At 41.1% G+C, this 14,982-nt stretch overlaps 1 protein-coding gene across 6 annotated transcripts in view; it reads left to right on the top strand.

The window, feature by feature from the left end:
- The window catches only part of mgat3b (beta-1,4-mannosyl-glycoprotein 4-beta-N-acetylglucosaminyltransferase b), a 56,206-nt gene that overhangs the window by 19,849 nt on the left and 21,375 nt on the right, over positions 1–14,982 (top strand). The window contains exon 1 of one of the 6 annotated variants that reach the window (XM_044115584.1): positions 11,079–11,556. The exons of the other annotated variants lie outside the window; for them this stretch is intronic. The gene's annotated coding sequence lies outside the window, so the exon portion shown is untranslated. Of the gene's footprint in view, positions 1–11,078; positions 11,557–14,982 lie in introns of those variants that run through there. 6 annotated transcript variants of the gene reach the window in all.

Below are 14,982 nucleotides of genomic sequence, written 5' to 3'. Positions count from 1 at the left end.
CAGTTAGCGCTTTAGTACTAACTGAGTGCTTAGTACACTTAGCTTCCCCTAAATTAATTTTTCAAGATAAAGTCTGTCGGTTTTGTAATCTTTCACTTGAATGAAGTTTGACATCCGTGATGAAGTTTTGGTTAGCTTCAGGTATCTTGTTCAAGCTCTTATCTTGAAATGAAGAATGGCATCCTTGGCTCACCCAGAAACCATAGCAACAAGTGATATGTTGACCACTGGCCATGTATTTACCAGGCATGCTAATGATTCCCTGGGGTGCAGCATTATATCAAGTTCCAGAAATGAGTTGAGCCTTGATGCTTTCCCTCACAGGAGCCTTTTTATTGATCACCATGAGGAATTTACAGCACCCACCAAAATGCTTTTTACATTTATAGCTGAGATAAGATGAGTTATTGTTGCTTTTTCAAGAATTCCTGAAGCGGTTTTCGGTTTTACGCTTATTAAGACAACACACAACTCCCGTGGTCACGCTGCGTAACCATCGCCTGCAGTGAAATTGAATCAAAATGAGAATTATTTAGAGATGGTGTGTGGCTGAGGATGAGTGTCTGTGCTTCCCCGCCCATCCTGAGTGAGACAGCACTTCTTTATGCCACAGGTCGTCTCATACACACACTGCATGCATCCACACCCACACCCACACACGCACACACATACACACACACACACACAATGAACAACACTGTAGTGGAATTAATGAAAAGTCTTGTTTTCCACTACGGTGTTGCATATTTATGCCTTTTAAGCTCGTGCATGCTGGAGAAAAATAAAGTCTTTGGCAGAGATGTTGGTAATTGTGATGTCTTAATTTTTGAACAGCGTGAAGATCAAATGAAAACATAGCCTGCTGTTAATATTTTTCTGTCTGTGTTCCCGGTGGAATGGAAAATTTGAAAAAAAACAAACAAAAAAAAAACTAAAATGAGTATTCTTTTTCTTTGTTGTTTTTGTTTTGGTGCGGCGCTGTTTTACTTTTCGTCTCGGTTCATAGCTTCTCTAACCCTATTTGTGATTTGATTTTATGGTTAATTTTTGACATGCCGCTGAGTGTGTTCTGCTGTTTACCTGCTGCTAGCTTTAGCTTTAACATCTACAAAATGAAATATGCTTCATAAAGGTGGCGAATGATTGCTATGGTGATGCGTTGCAAAGGTGGCTGTAGGCGTTGGATGAGGATAAATTATCTTTGCAGAATAGATCAAGCTCAGTTAGATTGGAGCACCCTATGTTTTAGATCCAGACTTGTTTTTCTTTTAATTTTTTACCTTTATTTATGCAGGTCTTCTCACTGAGATCCAAGATCACACAAGAGACCTGTTTAGTTGAAACAAACATACAAAAAACTTTGACTGGGCCATTCTAGCACATGTATATAATGTGATCTAATCCGTATCATAGTAATTTTGCTTGCATGTGTACGGTCAATATCTTGTGCTTTGGACTTGTTTAAATACAGATGATTTCCAACAGCTGTGTTTCCATTGACCATAAAATTGAGCCAGTTGAAATTACAAAAAGAAAATAAACAAATTGCTTAGTGGAAATACAGCAATTTGGAAAAACACATGACAAAAAGCGCAACGAATAAAAAGTTATTGCACAAAGTGAGGCCATTGTCAGACAAAGTGGAACTGACTCCACCAGATCTCGTACAGCGTTGCACAGTTCATAAAGTTGTGTGTCGTTCATCACGTAAACACATGAATTCATGAAAAACTCAAGAATTTCTCCAAATCTCCCAACTATAAGTGGTTTTTCACTCCATCGCCTGAATAAGACGCAGACGTCTCCTCTGATTGGCTGAGTTACGACTATATCTCATGTGACTGTTTACATCCGTCACTGCCATGATTTGTAACGTCTCATCGCGTGAACAAGCTTATTCACGTGTGATTTTCATTTCTTTCTTAGAAACACCGCAATTGCGAAATATATATACATATATATACTTTTTTTTTTTTTTTTTACATTAGCACAATGTTGACAGAGATATGCAGACATTTGTAATAGAAACACAGTTATTGTCCTCTTTCGCTCAGCCGTGATCGAGGGCACCAGGTCACATCTGCACATGCACGGTTAACAAGGGTCAAACCACTGCTGCGAAGTTAGCGACTTTTCAGACGAAGAAAATGGCTTCGTCCAAAATCGAAGTCGGCAGCCCAGGCTAAATATCACCAATCTGTGATCGGCCAGAAACCTGCAATCGATGCATCACTACTGCATTGTTTTGTAACCTAAACCTGCTTTAATCTTCTCCACTACTTTCTCCCTGACCTTTCTGCTGTGCTAACAGGTCTTCATGAGACCCTTTGTTCGCTAATGTGCTCTAACAAAACATTTGATGACAAGCTGTAGCTACACTGAGGTTAAGTTACACACGGTTGGCCTCTAGTTACTAATTAGGGCCTTCATTTACGCTGGATTACATTTATTAAAGTTCAAATACGCAGCACAACTTTTAGAATCCCACTTTCCTTCCATCTCCCAGTTATGTATCACTTTGTGTTTATCCTCCACATAAAAATCCAGTGAAGTTTGCGGCTCTAATGTGAAAACAATTGGTGGAAAATTTCAATATGAATACTTTTGTGAAGCAGTGTAAGTAAGCTTTGGTTACAGGAATTAATATTACGTTCGCCACACATACACACTGTGGTAATTCAATTTCAGCGTCTCACACACACACACATAACAAAAGCTCTCTCTCTCCCCTCCGGTCTTCTATAGCACTCTTGGTGGATATACAGCCCACAGCTAAACACTATTTGAATATAAATCAGCTTGTTGGAAAAAGATAGAGCCTGAAAAAAAAAAAAATGTTCCCGCCGACTGTCAAAGCCAATAAATTACACCCAAAATCATTCGGCCCTCATTTCACTTGACAAATGCTTGGTTGTCATGGCGAGCCCCGCAGGCAGGGCTGAAGTACAGTTGCTATATGTTGCAGCGCTGGAGTCAGTCATTGGGTTTTTGAATATGATAATCAGTCAAGCTAGATCAGCTACTTGCTTTTGTTTACTTGGGCAGCACAGAAATAATTTCTTACCTGACAATCGGACCATTTTGAGAGAAAAATATCCCGTGAACTCCCGTATGATTGCTGGAAGTGGGGAACATTTATTCTTCCACTCTTTGCTCTCTTCCGTGCATTTTGCTCCCAGAAACAAGCATTAGTAAAACATTTATCCCCCTTCTTGTCAGGGTTCTTGTGATCACAAGGTCGTGCCTGTAATCAGTAGTCTGCTCACCTATTGTAATTCACACACACACACACACATCTGTGTCAACCCCCACAGCCTCCGCTTCTCTTCCCACCACTTCCTTTACTATTTGTGTCTTCTTCTCTGTCTGGGAGTCGTCCTGCTGCGCCTCTCCTCCTATTACCGCCAGTGTGTCATTAGTGATTTTCGTCAGTGTGGTGTGGTGACAGAGAGGCTGCTCAGAGTTTTATTTTAACCACAAGTCAACTCCTTTGACTTTTGGCAGTCGTAAGGATGCACGATATATCGGCACTAACATCGGTATCAAACGATGTCGATTTTTAATGGTATCGGGCTGATAAATTAAACTGGGATGATTTTAACAACTAATGTTTATTTCCATCTTGTTAACGTTTGTTTGGTGGTGTGACAGTAAAAGTAGCCGTGTTTCCATTTATTGAAAAATTTAGCAAATTGGAATTACGAAAATAAATTTGCTTAAGGGAAACACGCCAGTTGCTGAAAAAATCTAGTTTTTCGATAGAGTTTTTGTGTTTGGATGAGGTGTTTTTTTTTCCGGCTGCATCAAAATTGGCGTATTTCGCAAAACTGCAAAGGAAACATTTTTTTGCAGCGCACAAGTCACGTCACCAAAAACTGGGTGTAGGAAAGATGAAGAAGACGACAGGAAGTCGTTGCGGGATGATGGTATTGCATGGTATTGCATGGTATTGCATGTTTTTTTTTAGTCAGTTACTGTGTGGACGAACATATTCACGTGTGATTTCAATTACATTTTTTATTTAATTTCAATTGCAAAATAATGTTATTTCAACATTAGCGGAATATCGACAAAGTTCTGCACACAATTGAAATGGAAACGCAGCTACACATGCAGTGCAGGTTCTTCTTAATGGTGTCGAAAGGTTAGTTATATATATATATATATATATATATATATAAGTAAATATCTGTTATGGGCCATAACAGCAATATTAATATTGGATATTGATATTAGGCCAAATTTTCACATCAGTGTATCCTTAGGATTTAGTAATCATTCAAAATTATATACACTGTTTGCCCCTCCAGTGGTTGTCCTGTCAGACCGTCAATTTCTGAAACCACACACACACGCACACACACACACACACACACACACACACACACACACACACACACACAAAAGAAACCTTGTAGAAGCTCACCCGGGTCCAATGGATCCCATCTCTTAAGACTGTGGATGGGTTAAAAAAGGCATTTAGAAGCGCTTGTACTCAAATATTTGCAAAGTTCAGCTAATTGCAGGCCTCTGTGGTCCCTCAGCCTGCAAACACCGGGGCGCCATTGTATTTTTCTTTGCTGGTGTGAATGTGCCTGCATATGTATTGGAATGTCCATACTTTGCTCTTTTACTCTCTGATGACAGCTGAGTTTGGAAAAAAGAGCGCACTGTTTCAGGAGCACAATGCAGCATTTCAGTGAAGAAGAGGGAGGCTTTGTGCGAATCTAAATTATCTTTTTTTTTTTTTTTTATCCAGCATACAGCCACGCATTTGTGCATAAACACTTTAACCGCACTGGTCGCTTGACCGCGTCTCCCGATTCAGGGATTTATTGATAGTTTTTGTGTCCCTTTAATTGAAAAGTGAATTAAAACAGGGTCACTGAGCGACATATTGACGAACTGCGATAACAATGGCAACAGGGTTGCTCTTTCACACTTCTTAAACAAAGAGTAACCCCATATCGCCACACTGAATTGCACTCCGTCAACGTCCACCTCCATTCACACCATCGACTCGTCTGCTAAAGTCTGCTTTTTACCGCCACATGTCTAGCACTTCTCACTAAGATCTGTCCGAGGTCAAAGGTACTTGGTGTTCCATCTTCAGCGATGCGGGCCTGAGCTTTTTATCCTGCATTGTGTGAGGAAAAAAAATCGAAACTGAAGTGATCCAGGAAATGAAAGTTATTCTCAGAACGATGCCAAAAATCTACATGGTAAGCAATCCAAAGAACAGGAAATGAGAAAGAGAACTACTGAAATGTGGAGTCCTGACTCTCAGATTGGAAACTTAATCTATCAGCTTGGTAAAGCACTCACTCTGTTCAGTAGGTCTGTAAATCTACAGCAGTGATTATAGATGAACTCCCGATGTATGTGTGTTGTAGTTTCTGTTTATAGATAACCCATGGCTGATAATTGGGCAGATTTAGCAGAATTGGCATGGGCTTACTTAGACTTTACTGCTTTGTTAGATCTACTACCCCATGAATACAATATCTTATGCTGGGATGCATCTGGATGTGTAAAAAAGCGACAATGTTTTAAAGCAGTTGTTCTTAAAAGAAAGAACGTTTTCCAGTTACTGGACAAAACTAAAAGAATGCGTTTTACTTTAGTCATGGTAGACAAAATTAGTCATCTTTTTTTTTCAGGTGAATGACTTGTATTAGGTAGAATGTTTATAAATACTTGATAAATTTCCTGCTGTCAGATGCAACACAGTGGTCTTTGTTGATTGTGTAATTCGGAAAGATAGACCGGGGCAGACATATTGAAGGGTCGTACAATACTTCCATTTGCAAAAAAATAAGATTATTTCGTCAGAACAACACACCCCCTTCCCTCAAACCCCATTTCTCTCACCAGGGGTTTTGCCCCGCACAATAAAAACCCCGGCTGTAAAGAGTCTTTATTGGTAGATGTAGAAGCTCAGGAGCATCTCCAGCGATAGGCCTCAGATGTAACCACGGCACACATCATTACTGGCTGTGCTGTGTAATTAGCTGCCTGCAGGCTATCTCTCCTCACACATATTCCCACAGAGATAGCCACTGTGGCCCGATGGGAGCTATGCTCATTTGCTAATGTGTCAGTTTTGAGGGGAGAAAATCTTCCGCATATGCCCGGTCAGTCTGGTTTTGTGTCACTGTGGCATCAGCTCAGCTTCTCGAAACAGTGCAGTGAATCGCATGCTTTCTAAAAACCGTATCAGGGGTCTGTATGCACAAATTAAACATGTAAATTCATGTAATGCAGTGGACCGGCTTTAATGAACTCTAGTTTGGAGGAAATTCGGTCCGCCTACATTCCTAGGTCTTGGTTCAGCTGTAGTGAATCCTGGTGTGATTCAAATGCATATGTGGATACAAGCGGCCTGGAGATCGCTCCAAAAGCAGGAAGCGGACTGTGGCGCAGGGCATTCTGGGTAAATCAATCAATCAATCAATCAAATTTTATTTGTATAGCACATTTCAGCAGCAAGGCATTTCAAAGTGCTTCACATCAAACCAAACACAAAAACACAATGCAACATAGAATCAACAATCAAAACAGAGCACCAAGTCAGATTCCGTCATTAAATTTGCAATTGATTACGTTTTAAATACAACCAAAACAAACGCAACAGTCTTTACTTTAGCAAAAGAGAAATCCAATATCCTCTAAAATCTGACGCCGGCCCGTTTTTGTTTTACATTTTGTGAAAAAGAAAGTTGGGCTCAGTGTCTTCTTCAGAGGTTTTTGTGCCGCTTCCTTCAGTGGTTCTTGGTGCAGCGCCACCACAGGAGAGGAGGGGGAACAGGTTTTTCTGTGATTGGTTGGTTTGACAAAGTGCAGCGTGAAAACGAACTGCATCAGCTGAAAATGTAACAAATGTTGCAGTTTGGGTCCTCAATCAAACCAAGGGGTGAAAACGGCCTAAGAGCTAACAAAGGTTGCTTTGTGGTTTATGAAATGCTTCATAAACTTAGCATTTTTAGACCTCCATGGTTGACTGAATCTGTGATCCAACTACTAAAAAGATGAAGGCATTTTCATACTCTGTGGCGTCTGTGTCAGCATCTTTAGCCTGTGGTGGTTCTGGGTTGTTTCTGTACATTAGCGTAGCTTACTGCATTCAGATAAACTTGCGCTTCTTCCGCGTAATTCCTGCACACCTCAAATCTGCTGGCCCTCAAGAGAGCTCTGACCAAGATTATCAAGAGTGAATTCAGCTCAAGTGAGACTGCTGAGAAATGTTTCACGTTTAATGTCACCGTAAAACAAACATAAAAGCTTCACATAGAAGTCTCTGAGAGCGCCAAGTCCAATTTAAATGTGTTTCACTTAATTTTTGCTGAAATAGATTACAATTTTGATGATGTTCTGGTTAATTGAGACATACTTGTATAGGATGAGAACAAGTCACATCCACGTTCTGTGTGTATTTAAAGTGCCTGTTGGTTTAAACTTTCCCAGTGTCTCGCAAACGCCAGTGACTCTGTTTTCTTTTTCTATTTGATGCAAAACACAGCGAGACACTTTCAGCTTTGTTGCAGTTTGTTTGATGGCTTTTGTATTCAAACGTAGACCAGGAAACGATTTTGCTATCTCCTCTCCTCCACCATTGATCTTGACCAGTCTGACCACTGCCGTGTTTTCCTGCAAACACCAGCAATCCGGTCTGAATTGAAGCAGGACACAAGTTTTCTTTTCTTTTCTTTTAGACCTATTCTTATACTTTTGGTGTTTTTGTTTAATATCCAGCTTTTGTCCTTTGTCACATCAAATATTGGGTGACGGATTTTTGTTGTTGTTGTGTTTTTCAAACTTTGTTAAAGAAAAGAAGATTAAAAAAAAATGTGAGGGAAATGATATCAGGAGAATTGGGAATAAATGACAGTGGGAGGTTAGAAATGTTGGCAGGTTTGTTAGTTCGCCTCTGTAAAACTTAGCATAAACATTGGAGTGGAGAGAAGGCCAGGAAATGACCCTGGGTTGTTTAGACTCTCAGGTTGTCTGGATATGCTAATATGCTGCTTTTTTCTTTCCCTTTCAGTTTTCTTTTTCCTCTTCCTCTGTGACCTTTCCGGTTTGTACTGTAAACAAAGACAGATTGGCCGACATGAGCACAGAGACTGATTTCAGTCGACTTCCTGAGCTTGCTAAATGGTCGTGTTTCCACCAGCAGGGAAACATGAGCTCAGTGCAAAGCTTCAATCTAGGAAAAAAAGTCATTGGCTACAAAATCACAGTAGATGATAACATTGTCATTTTGAGTCCAATTTCAAATGATATAACAACGATAACAACATATTAATGCAAGCGCAACCTTTCAAAGGCCAAAAATGATATCTTCAGAACAATTAACACTGGTACTTGAAAACATTTGAAATAGCCAAAATAAAAAGAAAACATCTGAAGCAATAACCAAAATGCATCATGGGGTCTCGGTCACCAAAATAGCCTTTCAAATAATGATAGTCGTTCAGCTTCGACAGGGAAAACGGGCAGCAGGTAGTGCAAGCTGGCTTTTCTACAAGGGGCCGTCGCTTTAAGAACTGTTGTCCAGATGGAAATTATTGTGCAAATTTTCATTTATGATGTAATTAACTGATTTATTGATTATCGCAGGGGCCCTGCCAGGAATCTTGGGCCCCCTGACAAAATATTTTCTTGGCCCCTCCACGCAGCTGCTGTTACAATTCCTTGAGTCTTTCTGATCCATCAAAAGTGTCACAATTTTAAAGGCTTGCGACTGCCTTACTTTGTTTAGTCCAATACTGATACCAGCACAACATTTACTGTTCATGAATTTTACATCCAACAGTTTACATACAGTTTGCAAGCAGGTTGCTTACATTTTTTCTATTAGTTTTAGATTATTGAAATGTCTCAACAGTCATGGGCAACATGCAAAATACACATAAAACAATCCAGACTTGTTCAAGCTGCAGTATAAAACTTTAATAAAAAACATGTTTTCTCCATATTTGTTAAAACTGTCGTTATGTTGTGACAGTATGTCATGAGAGAAAATCTGTGAAAATTTCCTTCTTCCAGTTCTATCTAGAAACAACCAATCAGTGACAGGAGAGTTTTAGTGCTGTCAATCACAATTGCATATTGCTGCTCATCCCTATGCTGCAGCTAGCATAGCGTGTTGTAAATGCTTAGGCTAGTTAGCATAGCTACCAGTGACGGCAGATAAACATCTTTCCTGTAAAGATAGCAATATAGCCACAGGGACGACAGCAGGAGCTTTTTTTTCTACATTCTGGGACCCGTGAAGGCCTCTGTGTTCAGATGTACCACAGTGATATGGATATAGTCATTGGGATTGTCATAACTTGTCCCCCCTATACGGCGATTAAGCGATCAGTAAACACAGAGTCAGATTGAACTATTCCTCTGTGAAGGAGTAAGTTTTGATCTCAGTTTCAGACACAGAGATGGTGTCTGTGTGCCACACCCAAAGGGAGAGCCGCTTCCAAGAAACAAGCAAAATACCACTGGAACAGGAGATTACCTGTCATTCGCTGAATTTTTAATTTGTAAAGTGATCTTGTGGGTTGCCGCAGGACAAAGGAGTCTTTTAAATAAGACTGAGCCTGTAGGGGTGTCAGCTTACACTAATTCACATTCAAAACTCGGAAAGATGCTTCAGAGAATTAAAGAGAGAGCGTAGTTTTTGTGAAAACTTTATGATACTCTGTACTTTTTTCTTTCTTTTTTTGTTTCTTAATTGCCATATCTCTGCAGTAAATTGCAGGACAATTTCTGAGTATTTTGTAGCAACACTTAAATAAAGGATAGCGGAAGTTGAATTTTCGCTGAAGCTGTTTACAACCTTCGTGGTCACAACCAGCTGTGTGACCTGAAATGTTGACCGATGCTTGAAGCAGAACAAGAGAAAGTGGACAAAACCCGGCATTTGACCGTCTGCATCTTATCTTGTGGGTTTTTATCCACTTTCATGATAAATAGAGCTGTTGACTTTTATTGTATCTGCATTTATGTTGCATTTCTAATGGATTTACAAATCAGAGGGGAAAAAAGATGCAATAAGAGTAAAATATTTATCTTCACATGATATTTGATTCCATGAAAGTGTCACAATTTGAGTTTTCTGTGTGTTTATTTTAAGTTTCTGTGTCTCTGTGTTGTCCTGTTCTTCCCCTTGATTGTTCTCAGGTGTGTCTCGTTCCCTGATTACCTCCTGTGTCTTTAATGTCACCAGTGTCTCTGGGTCTTGGTCCGGTCCTGGTCGGGTCTTGGTCCGGTCCTGGTCGGGTCCTGGTCCGGTCCTGGTCCGGTCCTGGTCCGGTCCTGGTCGGGTCCTGGTCCGGTCCTGGTCCGGTCCTGGTCCGGTCCTGGTCCGGTCCTGGTCCGGTCCTGGTCGGGTCCTGGTCCGGTCCTGGTCCAGGTCCGGTCCTGGTCCAGGTCCGGTCCTGGTACGGTCCTGGTCCGGTCCTGGTGGGGTCCTGGTCCGGTCCTGGTCCAGGTCCGGTCCTGGTACGGTCCTGGTCGTATGTGTTGAATCTCTCTGTCTAGCTCTCCAGTTGCTCACCTGTTGCTACCAGTGTTGAGTCTTTGTCTTCAGCTCAGCCGCGCTGCCAGGAGTTTTGGATTTTGGATTTTGGATTTTGGATTGTGTTTTTCACCATTAAATCATCTTCATTCATTTCAACCTGGGTCTGCTGCGTCTGCCTCACCACCCTCACACCGCAACTTATGACCAAAAGGCCCTGCAATGACTATGTCCATATCACTGTGGTACATCTGAACACAGAGGCCGTCACGGGTCCCCGAATGTAGAAAAAAAAAGCTCCGGCTGTTGTCCCTGTGGCTATATTGCCGTTATATGATGTGATAAAAAAATTACTTTATGACGCTGCATCTTAAGGAATCAACAGTGTTTTGAATGGAGGCTGCTTTCTTGTCAGGATCTCGGTTGTTGTTCTTACAAGAGTCTCAGAGGTCAACACGGGATTTCACTCCACCGTGGACAACAATGTAATGAGGTTGAAATTACATCTCTATTTATCATAGGGCTGCAGACATTTCCCCTCCCTCTCCTTTGGGTTTAAAATTAGCTCAGTTGAATGGCAGGTCAAGTCTGTACATGAGAGGGTGTGGTGAAAACCGCTTTGTGCTGCAGCATGATCTCAAGTAACAAAAGATTTTACAGTTTGTCCAGACAGACATGTATTCATGTGCAACTTGAACCCATGAGAGTTTTCTTTTGTTTAGTTTTTTTTTCCACACTTGGACGCTTTTCACACAAACACAGAGCGTTGCCCAACGTCCTGAACCTGTTCTCATCTCAGATAAGTTCGCCCATCGGTGCGAAAAGGGAGGCTTGTTTTTGCCTTTGGCAATTGGAGTCGTTACAAATGTGTAACACTCCCCGCTCTGCACAGTCTGCCACTCTTCATCGGACACTGTCGCCCTCACAAGAGAAGCAGTGATGGCAGATCAATCTGTCACTCTGCCTAGAAAGTTGCTTTCTGTTTGGGACCGAAGCTGGGAGTGACACACACACAGAGCAGGAAACGGAGGAGGTCTTTGGTAAGAGTGTGTGTGTGTGTGTGTGTGTGTGTGTAGGATAGAACGTGTTCTCTGGGGGTCGTGTGAGGTGAGGTATATAACTGGTGTGTGTCAAAAAAAAAAAAAAAGTAAAAACAACTTGCCCAGCGTGATTTCTGACCAACAGCTGAACATGTTCACTTCATCTCGTCATTCGTTAGCTGACAACTCGATAGAATCCTAAAAGAAAAACACGTTTCAAAGTAATTTAATCATAACTATGACGGCGGAGTCACAAGAAAAAAAAAAGCATCCAAATCCTGTAGATGACCGTTAATTAACACTTGTCCACTTTTGAAGTGGGAACCTTTGTGATCCTTTCATGAGGGTTTTCAGAGCGGCATTCAGCCGCTGAAAGGTTTTCATAGAAATCAGTCTTTTAATTACAGGTAGCTGGCGACCAGTGAAAGGGAAAAAAAAAAGGCAGAACGATCAAAGAAAGAGCCGCAGGCGTAAAAATGTTTCCCAAATTCCAACTGAGTTTAGAAAAATGTTATCGAACACCGGAGAGATGATCAGATAAGTGAATGTTTTCTGGTATAGTGTACAGCTGTCAGGCCTGCTGCTCAGGAAAACAAGCAGTTTTTACGCCATAGTCACCTGAAAACAGTCATTTTTCCAATTCAATTATAGTCCAAGAACTAATTTATCTTTACGATAAAAATACTGTATCCTCAACTGCTTTGTCCTCGTCGTAGTAGCCTGAAGTTTTCACTGTTTCTCTTCTTGATTTGAATTGATGAATAACAGTTGAGTTCAGTTCCCTTTTAAAAAACTGTGAAGGTCTGAACTGGAAATCAGACACTAACATGAGGATCGTTGGTTGCCATGGCAAAGGTTCATATCTTACGATGAGCTTTGAAATGCGCACAACAAGCAACAGGGAGTGCAGCAGCCACTTACTATTGGAAATAATAACATGTTACTAAGCAATAAAGCAAAATAGCTGGAGGTACGAGACAGAATGGGAGTGTGTGATTGCTGTCCGGCAATCAAAGGGTTGATTGCTAATGTGAATTTAAGAGAACTATCTGAGAGTCAGAAAAGTTTTACATTTCCTTGTCAGCATCTTCTCTTCTTGCTTCACTTAAAACAAAATGTCCCTCTGCTGCCTCACTCCTTCTCCTTCCTCTCTGTGTCCTCCGCTCTGTTTACATTTGTTTTTATGGGGGAGATCGGAGCCAGCAGGGTAATATTCCAGCTGCCAGAATCCCTTTAGAGTTGTTTAACTCAGATTAAATTTGTATTCACACAAGTGGAACTCAATTAACTTAGTTGGGTTTCTCCTAATGCCTCTCAGCTCTCACCACACCTCAAGGCTTTGTTCTGAAAATAAAAGATTGCTACTTTTTTTGTGGCCCAAGGCAGAAGAACTGTTTTTCTATATTAGCTTTCAACAAATGCCTAAATGAAAATGTCATACTACTGCTCATAATTATTTCTCATCTTCATGTTATTTTTCTCTAGAATTAGTATTTTTTGATTTAAAATCCATTTTAAATTAAACTGAAGCACTGAAGTGTTGGAAAATCTCAGTTGCTCTTTGAAAACTCAGCACCACATCCTGTCTGGGGTTCGGTGGCAGATTTTGCTGCTTCGTGAAGAATCTTAATTCAGGAGCTGCCATGTATTACCGGTAACTTTTTAAGGTTTCATTTTTAGTAGTGACCCCGTCGGCCCCTTTCTGGGTTTGTTTTCGTAGAGCGGCTCGTGTTCCAGTTATGGGTTCTGCAAACACCGAAAACATTCGGTCAGCACGAAGCAGAAAGGCGGCAAGCAAAGGAAAGACACGCTGCTTGGAAGAAACCTGAGTTACTCTGTGCGGCTTCAGAGATATGGAGTGAATTTTCTATTTCAATGGACAAATTTTCCTGTGGTTTAAGGAGAAGTAAAATAGGCACCACTTATAGAACTGGCAATACGTAGCATGTAAACAGAATGATGCAATTAAGTCCCAGTGTGCAAGCTTCTTAAACATTTAAATAAGAATTGAAATTGAAGATTATGGTCAAAGTTATTGTTTTGTATGCTCAAATGGCCACTGATGGCCTTTTCTTCAGGTCGGTTCCGTTCAAATTAACTTCAGTCATTTTGCACTTTGTAAACACAAGTGAAACTGAAAAGGCAACCTGCAACAAAAAAGAAACCCAGTCAACTGAATAAATGTAAATTATGCAGAAACAGACTTTTTTTTTGGTTTCCTATTTTTGCTTGATTGGATGACAAGAAACTAAAAACTTGATCTTTTTGTTCTCAGTGAAGCTGACAGAAGGTCTTAGAGACGAAACCTTCGGTAGTTTTATTTTCATCAACAGGGTGCTTTGTATGAAAATTAGATGAAGCAGAAACAACACTTCTATATAGGAAACGGCATTACTGTGGATTATTGTTGGTACTTCAAGGCTGCCGAAACAGGAAGTTAGATATCAGCAGATTTCAGAAAGTTTAACGCGTCACAGAGTGGATACTCTCTCGCTCTGTCCTTTGCAAGCACACGCCGGCAGTTGGAGAACTTTGTCGGATGGTGTGATGAAGCAAAGATCACAACGGTCTCAATGGCAACGGCGGGTGAGTTTACTTGTAGAACACATTTCTCCACCGAAATAATTCAAAGTACTTTAAGTTATGAAAACATAAACGAGCGAAACTTTCACTTTCACTTTCAACTTTTATGAGTGAAAGGAAACTCTAAACAAATGGGTTTTTTAAAAAAAAACCCTCAGTGTTCCGGCCTTTTTGTTGTTTTTTGGAAGTTTGTTCCAGATTAGTAATAAATGAAACAAAAGCAAATGTAACATTTTAAAGACTAAACATCCAGTAGAGTGCAAAGCATAGAACTAGACTGAGCAGATCTGCTCTCATGGATCGGGTATGTTGTCACCGATACCCGATGTAGAATTTATTTCAACATCGGGACTGATACAGATATTAATATTGGATCTCTACTTTCTCTCCACTTTGATCCTTGTGGCTCTGGCTTTGTCTCGCCCTTCAGTGCTTTGTTTCTTCATTAGCCTCCTTTCGCGCCTCTGTTCATCTCTGTAATTACAAACCGCCGTCCGGGCTGAAGAGTTGCGTTCAGGTGCATCTCTTCTTGACTGAAGCGTGGCGCCGTTCTTCGGTGGAGGGCTCATTTGCCGTTTAGCCGCCCCTGCAGAACTTCCTCCTCTCGTCGTCCGAAATGCAGAGCCGCCGGTGAGAACTGGATGTTTACTCATCGGTTCGTGGTCGAACGAATTGCTGCGTCTTAAACCAGCGAGAGCCACTTTTCAGCTCCGGGGCCACAACACTGACAGTATCGGACACAACGGCGCTGTTCTCCCCGCTGCATCAGGCCTGATTCAGCAATTACCACGGCAACCGCAAAAGACCATAAGGCCAAAATGGAACATTTCTAACGGCTTCAAT

Source organism: Gambusia affinis, linkage group LG04 (genome assembly GCF_019740435.1).
Source record: "Gambusia affinis linkage group LG04, SWU_Gaff_1.0, whole genome shotgun sequence".
Classification (NCBI taxonomy): Eukaryota; Metazoa; Chordata; class Actinopteri; order Cyprinodontiformes; family Poeciliidae; genus Gambusia; species Gambusia affinis.
Note: the sequence above shows the minus strand (reverse complement) of the source record. Positions and strands in the feature narration are given on the sequence as shown.